This window comes from Neofelis nebulosa, chromosome 15 (assembly GCF_028018385.1).
Source record: "Neofelis nebulosa isolate mNeoNeb1 chromosome 15, mNeoNeb1.pri, whole genome shotgun sequence".
Lineage (NCBI taxonomy): Eukaryota > Metazoa > Chordata > Mammalia > Carnivora > Felidae > Neofelis > Neofelis nebulosa.
Genome location: NC_080796.1, coordinates 49302733 through 49317635, shown reverse-complemented (window position 1 = coordinate 49317635; position 14903 = coordinate 49302733). Strand labels below are relative to the sequence as shown.

General features: G+C 40.3%; 1 protein-coding gene across 3 annotated transcripts in view; it reads right to left on the bottom strand.

Annotated features, from left to right (window-relative positions):
- MDM4 (MDM4 regulator of p53) overlaps nucleotides 1–14903 on the bottom strand; it is a 43157-nt gene that overhangs the window by 27708 nt on the left and 546 nt on the right. The gene's annotated exons all lie outside the window — the stretch shown is intronic.

Genomic DNA, 14903 nt, shown 5'->3' with positions numbered 1-14903 from the left:
AGAGGTTAATTAAGAGTAAGAACCATCTATGCTTCCCTCAGGTGAAGCCTGAAACAGGCTTAGGCATGCTCCAACCCCCACAGTGATGATAATGAGTAAACTGTTTTAGCTGAAAGTCAAATTTACAATCATTACCTCCCCACTGCATATCAGAGTTTCAGTAACTCCTCCTCTCTTTGGACAGTGCTCAAGAGCACCCCCTGGAAGACAACAGTTGTGGAGCTGGGGGAATTACCAAGATTAAGTAATAGATTTAAGATGCCAAGAGCACATCAAGAAAAACCTTTACAACATGTTGAAACATGTCTTGGCAAGGAACCACAGGACAGTGAGAATCAAAATACTCAGCATCAGTTAAAGCAGCTTTTAACATGCGCCAAACCCAAAGAGCATAGCAACTAAATACCTACAAAATGGGTTAAGCCAAGGTGGACATATATCATCACGGAAAGATACAGCATGAATTGGAGAAAGAGAGAGTAAGGTTTAGTTAAAATTGTCACTTTCTACCATCTCTCCTTAAAAAAAGAAAAAAGAAAAGGCTATAAGGAAAAATAAACTTTTAAACAAACTTGTTTATCTTCAGGTCTTTTTTTAGTAAACAGGTGATAAACGATCAGTGACATTTATCAGTAACAAGCCACATCAGGGGAAGGGTGAAAGAGGACTGGAAAAAAGGACAAATACTCTGGCTAAAACCAACAAGATTCCTCAATCTTCTGAGAACAAGAACACTTACTAACTACAATAAAATATGAATTCCTCCCTCCCCCATCTGCTTCCTTGCAACAGAATGGGAAGTCAGACAGGATAGAAGCATAATTTACAATTTTAAAGCAGCTAGCTTTTAATTAGCATTTCAAACCTTATACATAAAACACCAATCCTGATCTCCAAAACCTGCCAGTCCTTGTAGCTTTCTCCATTTCAGCAAATGGCAACTCTATCCTTTCAGTTGCTCAGGTCAATGACCTCCAAGCCATCCTTGATTCCTTTTTCTTTCACTCCACACCCAGCTCATAAATAAATTATAAAGCTGTATCTTCAAAATATATCCAAAATCTAACCATTTCTCACCACTTCCATTATTACTGCACTAATCCAAATGACCTACCTCTCAACTGCACTACCCTCCAGTTTTCTTGCTTCCACCCTTGCCCCACTAGCTCCTAATCTCCTCCTTTTGTCTGCTCAAATGTCAGTTTACCAGGGAAGCCTTCCATGACTACCCATTTTTAAAACCACAACTCCCAACCCCCAGTATTCCCTATCTCCTTCCCTGCCTTATTTTTCTTCACTGTGCCGGTCACTATACATTTTAAGCACTTACCATGTAAAACATAAGGAGCAAGTTTTTGTATTTGTTCATTAATAAATCCTTGGTGCCTAAACTGACAATTATACACACTGTAAAGCAACATGATGTATACAAATATCAATAACAGTGTGGAAGGGAGCGTGGGGGCTGGCTCAGTTGGTGGAGCACCCAACTTTTGATCTTGGGGGTTTAAGTTCGAGCCCCATGATGGGTCTACACATAAAACTAAAATCTTAAAAGAAAAAAATAGTAACAGTGTGGATGGTCTCCAAAAATGGTCCCCAGTGAACCACATCAATCAAAACAATACAGTGGAAGTGAGATAATGTGCCAATTCCAAGCCTCGCAGCTTCATTTTTTGTGCTTTTGGAGGCCTCTAAAATCTGACTCCTTTACTGGAGATCACACAAAAGGACCAAGTGGAGAGTATCAATTGTCCATTTGAGCCCAGCCTTCCAGCCATTCCCTCCAATGCACCACATATCATGGGACATTCCAGCACCAGCTGTCACCTGACTACAGCTGCAGGCAGACAAGTGAAGAACCATTCAACTCAGACCACAAAATAAATAAATAAAATGGCTGTTGTTTTAACTAAGTTGTGGTTTAGATAATCAAAACAAATGGCAGACTCACACAGAGCTTACTCTATACCAGACACATATATTAACCCACTTAATAATCCTCTGACATACACAATATTATTGCCTTTGTTTTACATCTAAGGCAAGAGATAACACAAGATAATACAATTTAGTGAACTACTACAGTCAAGATTTCAACTCAAAAGAGTTCTGAAGTCCCCACACAGTAATTTTTTGCCCATTAGACCTCAATATACAGAATTTTACAAAATGGATGTTTACGAGTTCTCTGTTCCATTTATCAATCTTCTCATCCCTCACATTCCCAATGATCACTCTTTCTAGTGCTTATTTAACACTGTTTTAATTCCTATCTTATAATGAGTCTATCCGGTTAATCAAGTCTTCTCCCTGTTTTTTTCCCACTCCACCTCCTCCCTATTCTTTTTCAGAAGTGACCAGATATTCTTGGCGCTCTACCTTTTTAAATTTTCAATGTAAATTCTAGTATAGTTAATATACGGTGTTCTATTAGTTTCATGTGTACAATACACTGATTCAACAATTCTATACATTACTCAGTGCTCATCATGGTACGTGTACTCCTTAATCCCCATCACCTATTTCACCCACCCCCCCACCCACCTCTGCTCTGGTAACCATCAGTTTTATAGTTTCTCTACAAGAGTCTGTTTCTTAGTCTCTTTTTTTCCCTACGCTTGTTTTGTTTCTTAAATTCCACATTGGTGAAAGCATATGGTATTTGACTTTCTCTGACTTATTTCGCTTAGCATTATACTCTCTAGCTCCATCCATGTTGTTGCAAATAGCAAGATTTCCCTTCTTTATAGCTGAATAATATTCCAATATATTGTGTATAAATACCAATCTTCTTTATCCACTCATCTATTGATGGATACCTGGGTTGCTTCCATAATTTGGCAATTGTAGATAATGCTGCAATAAACATAGGGGAGCATGTATCCCTTTGAATTAATGTTTTTGTATTTCGGGGGTAAATACCCAGTAATGCAATTACTGGATCAGAGGATAATTCTATTTTTTTTTTTTTAATTTTTTTTTCAACGTTTTTTATTTATTTTTGGGACAGAGAGAGACAGAGCATGAACGGGGGAGGGGCAGAGAGAGAGGGAGACACAGAATCGGAAACAGGCTCCAGGCTCCGAGCCATCAGCCCAGACCTGACGCGGGGCTCGAACTCACGGACCGCGAGATCGTAACCTGGCTGAAGTCGGACGCTTAACTGACTGCGCCACCCAGGCGCCCCGATAATTCTATTTTTAACTTTTTCAGGAACCTCCATTCTCTGTGCCACAGTGGCTGCACCAGTTTGCATCCCTGCCCCCTTAACTCTTCCATATTCATATGGAATCATGTACATGTGATTAGTATCAACTTATCAAGTTCCATCAAAATCCCTGTTGGGATTCTGAATGAAACTACATCTAATATACAGATCAAATTGTTTTCCAATCATTAACATCATATATTTCTCTATTAGTTATTTAATTACTTTTAGTAAAATTGTGTTTCCCTTTATTTTTAAAAAAAATTTTTTTTTCAACGTTTTTTATTTATTTTTGGGACAGAGAGAGACAGAGCATGAACAGGGGAGGGGCAGAGAGAGAGGGAGACACAGAGTCGGAAACAGGCTCCAGGCTCCGAGCCATCAGCCCAGAGCCTGACGCGGGGCTCGAACTCACAGACCGCGAGATCGTGACCTGGCTGAAGTCGGACGCTTAACCGACTGCGCCACCCAGGCGCCCCATCCCTTTAAAGATCTAACATATTTGTGTTAGAATTTCTAAAGCAGATTTTGATATTACTGTGATGCTTTCTCTTTATGATTTTTAGTAGTTTTTGCATATATACAGAAATACAAATGACTTTCATTAATCTTTTATCCAGTCACTTGGATAAAATTTACATATAAGTTTACGTAATTATCTTTCTTTACATAATTTTTTCTAATAATTTGTAGAAGTTTCTGTTTTCTATGTAAATGTTATATCATCTGCAGATAATAAAATCTTATTCCCTCCTTTCCAATTCTTGTGCTCCTAATTTCTTCTGTCTTCTGCTTAGGACTGTCAATACAATGTTAAATACACATTAATGATAATGGGCATCTTTGTCTCGGATTTTAAAGGAAGTGCTTCTAATGTTTCCCTATATCATGTTTATTTTTGAACAGCTACTCTTTATCAGTTTAGAAGAGTTCCTTTCCTTCCTCATTAACAAAAATATATCACGGAAAAGTGATTTGTAAAATATTGTTTCTGTAGCTATTGAAATGATCATAATTTTTTTTCTTTTAATCTATTAATGTGATGACTCTGGAACTTCATTTAGGGACTTTCTAGTATTAAATCCTTAGAGGGTGCCTGGGTGGCTCAGTCGGTTTGCTGCCTGACTTCGGCTCAGGTCATGATCTCACGGTTCATGGAGTTCGAGTCCCATGTCGGGCTCTGCTCTGACAGCTCAGAGCCTGGAGCCTGCTTCATATTCTGTGTCTCCCCATCTCTCTGTCCCCCCACTGCTTGCACTCAGTCTTTCTCTCTCTCAGAAAATAAACATTAAAAAAATTAAAACCAAAGTAAATCCTTACACACCTGAGATAAACCACACTTGGTTTGGGGGTATTATTTTTTTGCACACTATTGGCACACTATTGCATTTTGTACACTATTGCTATTTTGTTTAAGTTGTAAAGTCTATATTAAGGAGTGAAATGGGTCTGCAATTTTCCAGCCATGTCTTTGTCTAGTTTGGTTATCAGGGCTAGCAGGCCTACCAGAATAAATTGAATAGTCCCTAGTTTTCTATTGCCAGAGAAAAAAACTCCACAAAATTGAGATGGTCTGGTCCTTGAAAGACTGGTAGAATTCACCTTTGAAACATAAAACTCAGTGTTTTCTTTGTGGGAAGATTTTTAATCATTTTATTTTGAGACAGCACATGCACATGCATGAGCCGGGGAAGGGGCAGAGGGAGAGAGAATCTTAAGCAGGCTCCATGCTCAGCCCAGAGCCCAGTGAGGGACTCGATCCCACGAACCTGGGTTCATGACCTGAGCTGAAATCAAGAGCTGGATGCTCAATAGACTGAGCCACTCAGGCACCCCCAACCATTTTAATAAATATTAGATTTTTCAAGCTTGTTGCTTCTTCTTGCATTTGTCTAAGTTTTCAAAATTATTGGCACATAATTGATGGTATTCTCTTTCTATCTGTATACAAATGCATCTTCCTTTATATTAATGATATTATATCTTTACTACCTCTTCTACTTTTAAAAATTTATTGTTGGTCATTTCCTGATTTCTTAAGACATTTAGCTTACCCCTTCTCTTATAATTTGAATACTTAAGACTAAAATTCCTTCCCCCTCCCACCCTAGCACAATTTTTAATTCAGCCCAGATTTTGCTATATGAAGTTTTCATTATCACTCATGTATATTTTTAAATTTCCATAATTTTATAAATCCATGAGCTTTATAGCTATGCCTATGCAGTGATTTTTCCAAATTTATGTTTTTGAACTCCTAATTTATTTTTTTTTTCAATGTTTTTTTTTTTTTTTTTTTTTTTTTTTGGGACAGAGAGAGACAGAGCATGAATGGGGGAGGGGCAGACAGAGAGGGAGACACAGAATCGGAAACAGGCTCCAGGCTCCGAGCCATCAGCGCAGAGCCTGACGCGGGGCTCGAACTCACGGACCGCGAGATCGTGACCTGGCTGAAGTCGGACGCTTAACCGACTGCGCCACCCAGGCGCCCCTGAACTCCTAATTTAAAAGCACTGTAGGGCAATATCATCCTCTCTGTAAAACTTATTCTTCGAAAATTTTTTTCTTTTTTAATTTATTTTTGAGAGAGACAGAGCACAAGGAGGGGAGAGGCAGGGAAAGAGGGAGACATAGAATCCGAAGCAGCCTCCAGGCTCTGAGCCATCAGGGCAGAGCCTGACACAGGGCTCAATCTCACAAACTGTGAGATCATGACCTGAGCTGAAGTTAGACACTCAACGGACTAAACCACCCAGGCACCCCAGTTCTTTGAAATTTTTAAGGCTTTCACCTGGTCTAGTTGGTGACCATTGTATAAAATATGCTTGCAAAACTCCATGTACGTTAGGTTAAGCCTGTCGACTTTTTACAATCTTACACATCTAATTTGTCAGCCTGACCTACAATTAAGAGAGACGTAATAAAATCTACTATAATGGTGGATTTGTCCATTTATCCCAGTGTGAGTTCTACCAATTCTGCATCATCTATTTTAAAGACTTTTAATCAGAGGCATGCATGCTTTAAATTGCTGTATATTCTTGGTGAACTGTCATTATATTATTGTCACTATACTGCCATTATATAGTGATTATCGTTATGTAGTAATTCTTTCCACCCCAATTAACACACTGTCCTAAAGTATATTTTACCTAACATTAGTAAGGTCATGCCAGCTTCCTTTTAGGTTTCCAGGTATGTATTTTCTCAATCTTTTTCTTTCCATCTTTAAATGCCATTAAACCTTTGGGGTGTCCCTTGTAAAAAGCATGTATCTGGACTTTGGGTCGGGCCGGGAGGGTTAATCCACCTTGTCAGTTTTTACCTTTAACTAGTAAATTTAGTCCATTCACTGTAATTAACATATATATGGATCTGTTCCTACCACCTTGACTTAGCATTTGTCTGTTCTACTCTTCCTATGCTTCTTTCTAATATGTTACCTTTCTTAAAAATTCTCTCTCCATCACCCTGCTAGTAAGACAAGAACTTTAGCATGATACCACCTGGACTTTAAATTCTGGAATAGATGTATTTTTCTCTTCTTTTTTTGCCTTAGCCCTTACAATAAATATCAAAGAAGTATAATCACCTTTACTTCATATATCTTCTTGTAACATGTCTCAGATTTGAATCTCTCAGTACTTCATCCAGAACTATGTTCAATATGGGTCTTTGTATGGCAAGGCTTCCAAGACTTCATACACCTGAGAATATTTTTATCATTCCCCTCCTATTTAAATGAATGTGGTTGGGTATAAGATTCTAAGTTTCTCTCGGGGCGCCTGGGTGGCTCAGTCGGTTGAAGTGTCCAACTTCAGTTCAGGTCATGATCCCACGGTTCATGAGTTCGAATCCCACATTGGGCTCTGTGCTGACAGCTCGGAACCTGGAGCCTGCTTCCAACTGTGTGTCTCCCTCTCTCTCGGTCCCTCTCCCCCTCATGCTCTTTCTCTCAAAAATAAATAAACGCTAAAAAAACTAAAAAAAAAAAAAAGATTCTAAGTTTCTCTTTAAAACGCCACAAACACTTTTTGTTTTCCTGTATTTAGTAATGCTGTTCAAAACTGGTTTCAATTCTTGTTCCTTGTAGTAATCTGTTCTTTCTCTCTGAGGCTTCTTTTGCTTTGTTACTTCTAAATTTCATTACAATGATACTAGAAGCAAATTTTTCCTGATCTCTCATCTTCAGCCTTCTAAGGAAACTTTCCCTCTGAGGACATTCATCTTTTTGTTTTGAATTCTAAAAGAAAACTATTTTTGGGGCGCCTGGGTGGCGCAGTCGGTTAAGCGTCCGACTTCAGCCAGGTCACGATCTCGCGGTCCGTGAGTTCGAGCCCCGCGTCAGGCTCTGGGCTGATGGCTCGGAGCCTGGAGCCTGTTTCCGATTCTGTGTCTCCCTCTCTCTCTGCCCCTCCCCCGTTCATGCTCTGTCTCTCTCTGTCCCAAAAATAAATAAAAAAACGTTGAAAAAAAAAAAAACTATTTTTCCCACTATTTCTTCAAGGATGTCCTCCCTTTCCATTTTTTTTTTTTTAAGTAGGCTCCATGCCCAACGTGGGGCTTGAACTCATGACCCCCAGATCTACAGTCAAATGCTCCTCCAACTGAGCCAAGCCAGATGCCCCCTCCTTTTCATTTTTATTTAAGATTCCTACTATTTAGGGGCACCTGGCTGGTTCAGTTGGTGGAGCATGCAACTCCTGATATCAGGGTTGTAAATTTGAGCCCCATGTTGGGTGTATTACTTAAAAATAAAATCTTTAAGGGCGCCTGGGTGGCTCAGTCAGTTAAGCGTCCGACTTCTGCTCAGGTCATGATCGCGTGGTCCCTGAGCTCCAGCCCCACATCGGCTCTGTGCTAACAGCTCAGAGCCTGGAGCCTGCTTCACATTCTCTCTCTCTCTCTCTCTCTCTCTCTCTCTGCCCCTCCCCGACTCACTCACTCTCTCTCTCAAAAATAAACATTAAAGGGGGCGCCTGGGTGGCGCAGTCGGTTAAGCGGCCGACTTCAGCCAGGTCACGATCTCGCGTCTGTGAGTTCGAGCCCCGCGTCGGGCTCTGTGCTGACAGCTCGGAGCCTGGAGCCTGTTTCCAATTCTGTGTCTCCCTCTCTCTCTGCCCCTCCCCCGTTCATGCTCTGTGTCTCTCTGTCCCAAAAATAAAAAAAAAATAAAAAAATAAATAAATAAACATTAAAAAAAATTTTAATAAAAAAATAAAATCTTTAAAAAATTAGGGGGCGCCTGGGTGGCTCACTCGGTTAAGCGTCCGACTTCGGCTCAGGTCATGATCTCGCAGTCCGTGGGTTCGAGCCCCACGCCGGGCTCTGTGCTGACAGCTCAGAGCCTGGAGCCTGTTGCAGATTCTGTGTCTCCCTCTTTCTCTGACCCTCCCCTGTTCATGCTCTCTGTCTCAAAAATAAATAAATGTTAAAAACATTTTTTAAAAAAATCTTTAAAAAATTAAATTAAAAAATAAAATTTTTTAAAAAATCTCTATTATTTAGATGTGAGTACCTCTACATCTATTTTCCTTACCTTTTAGTTTTTCTTTTATATTTTCTTTTTGTCCTTTCCTTCTTTTGTTCTGGAAGATTTTCTCAACCTGGAGCTCTAATTCATTACCTGTATCCATTCTGTTATTTGAACCACTGCATTTTCCAACTCTACTATTTCCACTTGGTTCTCTCAGTCCCTGCTTATTCATGTTTCAAGTTAAGATCTTCCCTATTTCTTTTAGAATAATTACCCGTCTAGCTTTAAACTCTTGGTACATCTGTTCTATTGCTTGTTCCAATGAAACTTATACATTATTCTCTTGAAATACCTGTGCTTTTCAACTGTCTCTGTTTATTTTTCCCTAGAGGATAGCTGATACCCTGACAGGCAAAGAATATGGGGCAAGGCCAGATTCCAGCCCACAAGGGCTGCAGTAAGCTGGAGCAAGGTAGAAAATAAGTACTAGGGGTGCCTGCCTGGCTCAGTTGGTAGAGCGTGCAGCTCTTGATCTGGGAGTTATAAATTTGAGCCCCACGTTGGGTGTACAGAGAACTTAAAAATAAAACCTTTAAAAGAAGAACTACTACTAAAGTAGAAAGTCCCAAACACCAGGAAACCACAATCACTCTCCACCCCATGCCATCACTACCCAGATCAAAGACTTACCCTCTGTTCTCCAAGGGGAAGCAGTGTTAGGATAGGATTCGGGAGACCTAAGGCTTAAGAAGGTAAGGGACAGAGAAGTGACGGTCTAAAGTCAGTCATCTCCTGTTTTTCATCAACTTCACACAAGTATATGCTTCTGAAATGCCCTAATTCACTCTTGAGGAAAGCTGGACTAGAGCTCCGAGTCACAAGCGTAGAAAAAGGTGAACTCCAAGGTAATGAGGCAGGGGAGAAACTAGAGTAGTATTCCAGCAGTTCCCTTCCCCCATGGTTTTATTCTCTTACAGCCATACCTGGCTGACTCCTGTCCCAGATGAAACACTGTCCCATCTATGCACACACACACAAGTTCAAAACAGCCTACCTCGTGCATTTATTTTTCACGGCATTTTCCTATTACAGTTCCTATACGGATGATTTTGGGAGGGAGCCAGGAGTCATGCTAGTTCAGCATCTTGGTGGGAACAAGAATTAACCACTTGACAGGTCTGAAGAATTTAAACTTCAATAAGCCTTTCCTACTTTGCTTTAACACCCGGTAAAAAGTGTTGTGCCATAAAAAAGGCATTGCTTTAAGGCCCATGGAAGTTAAGTGTAGGACACAGTACTTTTGATTGCAAGGCAAAGGAGGACTGAGAGGGAATGGAGACAGGAGTGGAAGGATTTTAAAATGGCAGAATAGTGGAAAGAATGGGAAAGCAAATACCAGCAAAGGCACCGTTCAAGGCGTACGTGAGAAATGGAGTCAAATGACAAGCTCTGAATCCAAAGCAAGGTCTTGTCCCTTTCCCACTTGGAACCTTTTTTTTTTTTTTAATGTTTATTTATTTTTGAGAGAGACAGAGAGAGTGCGAATGGAGGAGGGGCAGAGACAGAGACACACACAGAATCCTAAACAGGCTCCAGGCTCTGAGCTATCAGCACAGACCCCAACGTGGGGCTCAAACTCAGGAATGGTGACCTCATGACCTAGGCTGAAGTCGGACACTTAACCGAATGAGCCACCAAGGCACCCCTTGGAATCTCTTTTGATTACAGCAGGGTTAGGTATTGCTACCTGCTCCTTACATGAGAAAACTCAGCCTTAAAGAAGTCAAATAACTTGCCCAAGTCTAAAGTTTATCCTTTTCCACTATGCTACCAGTTAGTAGTTACATTCAGTTACTCAAACCATAAAGTCAGAAGTCATTGTGTCTCCCTCTTCCCCTGTTCTCACATCATGAAACCTGATCAATTTTCACTTCTAAATCTTTCAAAACCACCCTTCTTTTCATCTACATGACCATTTCCCCAAACCAAAAAGTGTTATTTTTCGCATGCATCACTGAAATAGATTCTTAACTGGTCTAACCGCCTTCAAACCAAACGCCACACTACAGCTAGAAGGATTAAAAAAAAAAAAAAAAAAATTAAACAAAACCAATCCTACAGTGCCAAGCCCTGCTCCATAGCTTGCTATTGCTCTAAAGATAAATACAGAACCTAGCCCCAGTCTTGCCAGTCTTTCCTCTTGTACCTCATGTTCTTCTCCATGCTCCCTGCACCTCACCACACTGATCTTTTAGTTTCTCAGAGCATTTACTTCCTGCTTCAGGGCCTTTGCACACATCGTTCCTTCATTTATAGCACTGTGAGTTCTGCACAAGACTAACTCATCCTAGACCTTTTAGTCTCAGGTTAAGCATCACCTCCTCAACAATCATTAATAGATGCTAAACCATTAAAGTAAAAGGCTGGGGGAGGGGGAACTTTAAAACACATGGAGAAGGCTGAGAGCACTTGACCACTGACAAAACTCTCTAAAAGAGCATCACTCACACATCGTATACTTCCTGATGTGCAGCAATAGGAAGGACCTAGAAGCTCCGACCTCCTACGAAGTATTCCTGACAAAAAAACAACGAAACAAGCTTCTAGATCTAACTACTAACTACATGTTTGTAGGAAAACTGGAGAGTAAAGGAATAAGTAATGCCAAAAGGAAATAATTACCCAAACCCAGATCGTGGGAAATTCTACAGGATCTCTGGTGGCGGAATACACTTAAGTGGGGAGACCATCATAGAGACTTAAAAAACATAAACCTAACACAGTGTGTGGATCTTGTTCATTCAGGTCCTGATTCAAACAAATCATCTGTAAAATGCCATTTTTCCCTAAACAATCATGAAATTTTGAGTTACGTACTAGGTTCATTAAGAAACTGTTAATTGTAGTAAAAAGGCACCATGGTAATTTTTTTTTTTAAATCCTGACCTGGTAAGATATACATCCTAACATATTTAAAGGTAAAATGACACACTTGTGATATGCTTTAAAATATTTCATTAAAGGGGGCACCCGGGTGGCTCAGTCAGTTAAGTGTCCGAATTCACAAGCCCCACGTCAGGCTCTGTGCTAACAGCTTAGCTGTGTCTCCCTCTCTCTTGGCCCTGCCCCACTTGTGCTCTATCAGAAATAAACATTAAAAAAAAATTTTTTAATTTCATTAATGGGGCCCCGGGGTGGCTCAGTCAGTTAAGCATCTGACCCTTGATTTTGGCTCAGGTCACGATCTCACTGTTTGCGGGATGGAGCCCTGCACAGGGTTGTGTGGAGCCTGCTTGGGATTCTCTCCCTCCGCTTTCTGCCCTCCCCCACTCACTCTTGCTCTCCCTCAAGAACGTTTTAAACAATATTTCATTAAAACGTTGAGAAAAATAGAAAAAATACTGAATTAGAACAAGAGGTTTTACTTTATTAAATGGTATACACCAAATGGAAAGAAATCACAAACATTGTTTATTGCCTGCATCTTGAAAAAACTAGTAGTCTTAGGAAACACTCCAGTTACAAAAAAAAAGAATCTACATCACTAATTGGTACTGTTTTGGCTCTCTGGAAGTTTGTTTCTTTACAGCTAATAATGAACCTCAGGAAGGAGTATAAAAAGCTGAAAAGAATTTGCCTACTTTTAAATGAACGAGGGAACTTAGTCCTTTTTGCAGTTTTTTCTTGCTTTCAAAAAAACTCTCCCTGGAACAAAGTGATGGTTGCCAGAAGGGAGGAGGTGGAAGGATGAGCAAAATGGGTGAAGGGGAGTGGGCAATACAGGCCTCCAGGAATGGAATGAATAAGGCACACAGATAAAAGGTACAACATAGGGAATATAGTCAATGGTATTATACTAGCGTTGTATGGTGATATATGGTAGCTGCACCTGTAGCGAGCACAGCATAACATATAGAGCTGTCGAACCACTACACTACACCTAAAAGTAATGCAACACTGTGTTAACTATATCTCAAGTTAAAAAAGAAAATAGGAATTAAAAAAAAACAAAAGGAGTCTTCCTCAAGAGAGATGTGTTTATTGAAAAGGAAGTCATCCCACCACCTTGGTCCACAACACAGCAGAACTAGGAACAGCCCAGGACAGGCCAAAATACCCTGGTTTTTCAGTGCATCTCAAGAGTGAAGGACTATCCCACACGGGCCTATAGAGCTGACTCACAAGGCGTTTTCATTTCCAGAAACTCACTCCCCTCCCCTCACTGGGTATGTGTACATCAGCTTCCGTGATCTGTCTCCAACTTACTCTCTCCGTTCCACCTCGGTTTCCACTTCAAGTTTCCACTTCCACCACTCAGTATCTACCATGATGAATGATGAACTCAGTTTCTTGAATCCGTAAGCCCTTTTATCACTCACCTCCCAGGTATTTTTAGTAATGAGTTTTTCAAACTACAAGTTGTACCCCAGTTGGTCTTAATCCCTCCCCTCTATTAATGAAACAGAACAGAATAGAAAATAAAAGTAAATAACAAAGGTTAAGTTTTGTTTTGTGGAACCTGCTTCTGTTATTGAAAAAAAGCCAACACGACACAGTTAAGCACCTTTGTATCAGACACTCTTTAAAGCACTTTTTTGCAATAACTTACTTAATCCATACAGAAATCCTATTAGGTAAATATATTATTGTCCGCACTTCAGAAGAGGAAACGGAGGCAGAGAAGACACTAACTTGCTGAAAATTGTGGTCTTAGAGCGCAAGCACTCTGGCTGCAGAGCCAGAGCTTAATCATTCATTACCCCTCCTGTGTGTACTGGGTCACAACATAAAACGTTTTTTTTTTACTGGGCATCATTGTTAAAAAAGTTGGAAACCCACTGCCTCGGCGCTTGTCCTTTCTCCTCTTCTGTGATCTATTTTCTACTCTTGACAATTCCTATTCTACCCAGGTCAAAAATCACTTCTTTGGTCAAGGCCTTCTGATTCTCCAAGGGAAGATGTCACCAGAGCACCTCTATTACCACTTAGGTTTTTATTTGTGTCCTCTACTGGACTGAAACCACAGAGGTTCAAAATTGTCTTACTCATCTCTCAATGATAATGCAAGCCTGGTTTTACCCGACATGTAGTCCAAGAGATTCCTACACCTCATCTTCAAATTTCTACCTTTGAAGACAACTGTGATTTTAAGACTGAATTAAAGACTTCTTGTCAGAAGTTAGCAGGAATAATCATTCTTAATTCTTTAAAGCCCTAAGGGCCTCTACTAAACAGTACTGTCTGATTCTCTTTCAACTACATACTTGAAAGTAATAAAAACAACTTTAAAATAAAATAACAACTACTGTTCTATTCAGATGTTGTTTTAGTTCTTACAAAGTCTGCTAGGCACCTACAAAGGTCAAGTGTGTAGCAAGAGTATACTCCTACATAGTTTGCAAAACAAACAACGGGCCAGGAACAACCTAAAACTCCATCCATGAGGAACTGATGAGGAACAAAATTGTTATACAAACTCTATAACGCAATACTGTGCAAATATTTAAAAGAAAGCCTTAGATGTATATTGGATGGAAGGTGTCCCTGCTATCATCTTAAAAACGTAAGGTGCATACACAATACCTACAATGTGATCCCACTGTTGTTTAAAAATGTGAGTACTGTAGGAAAAAATCAGGACGGATGTTAACATCAAGCAGTTAACAGCAGCTAGCCTGAGAAGAGAACCCGTTAGGATTGATGAACAGTTAAAACTGTACACACTTCTGTATTGTGTGCATTTTTTTTAACTTCAGGCACTTACTTATTTATTTCAAACAACGAAAATGTGTGATCGTAACCGGTACTGTCAAACAAAATACTGTGAAATAAACACTTTTAAACTCAATTGCCTTTTCGTATCAAGAGATTCCTGATAGAAGGAGGGAGGAGACAACACCTAAACCAAAAGGTAGTAATACTTCACACCAAAGGCACCAAGTACGTTTGACAGATACTTGTTCAGCGTGAAGGGGCTTCCTCACCAACACAGAGATTTCCTAATGACGGGGCAGAGCAATAGCATCCTCTCCGGGTGTCGCTTTAAGACAGTGGTTTTCAAACTTCACGGTGTACAAAACTCAGTTGGGGGGTGCGCTGATTAAAATATATATTCCGGAGCCCCATCTCCGGATGTTCTGCTTGGGTCTGGGTGTGGCCCCAAAACCAGCCTTCTTCAAACAAGCACTCGAGTGCATCGGGCACAGATGGCGCGCA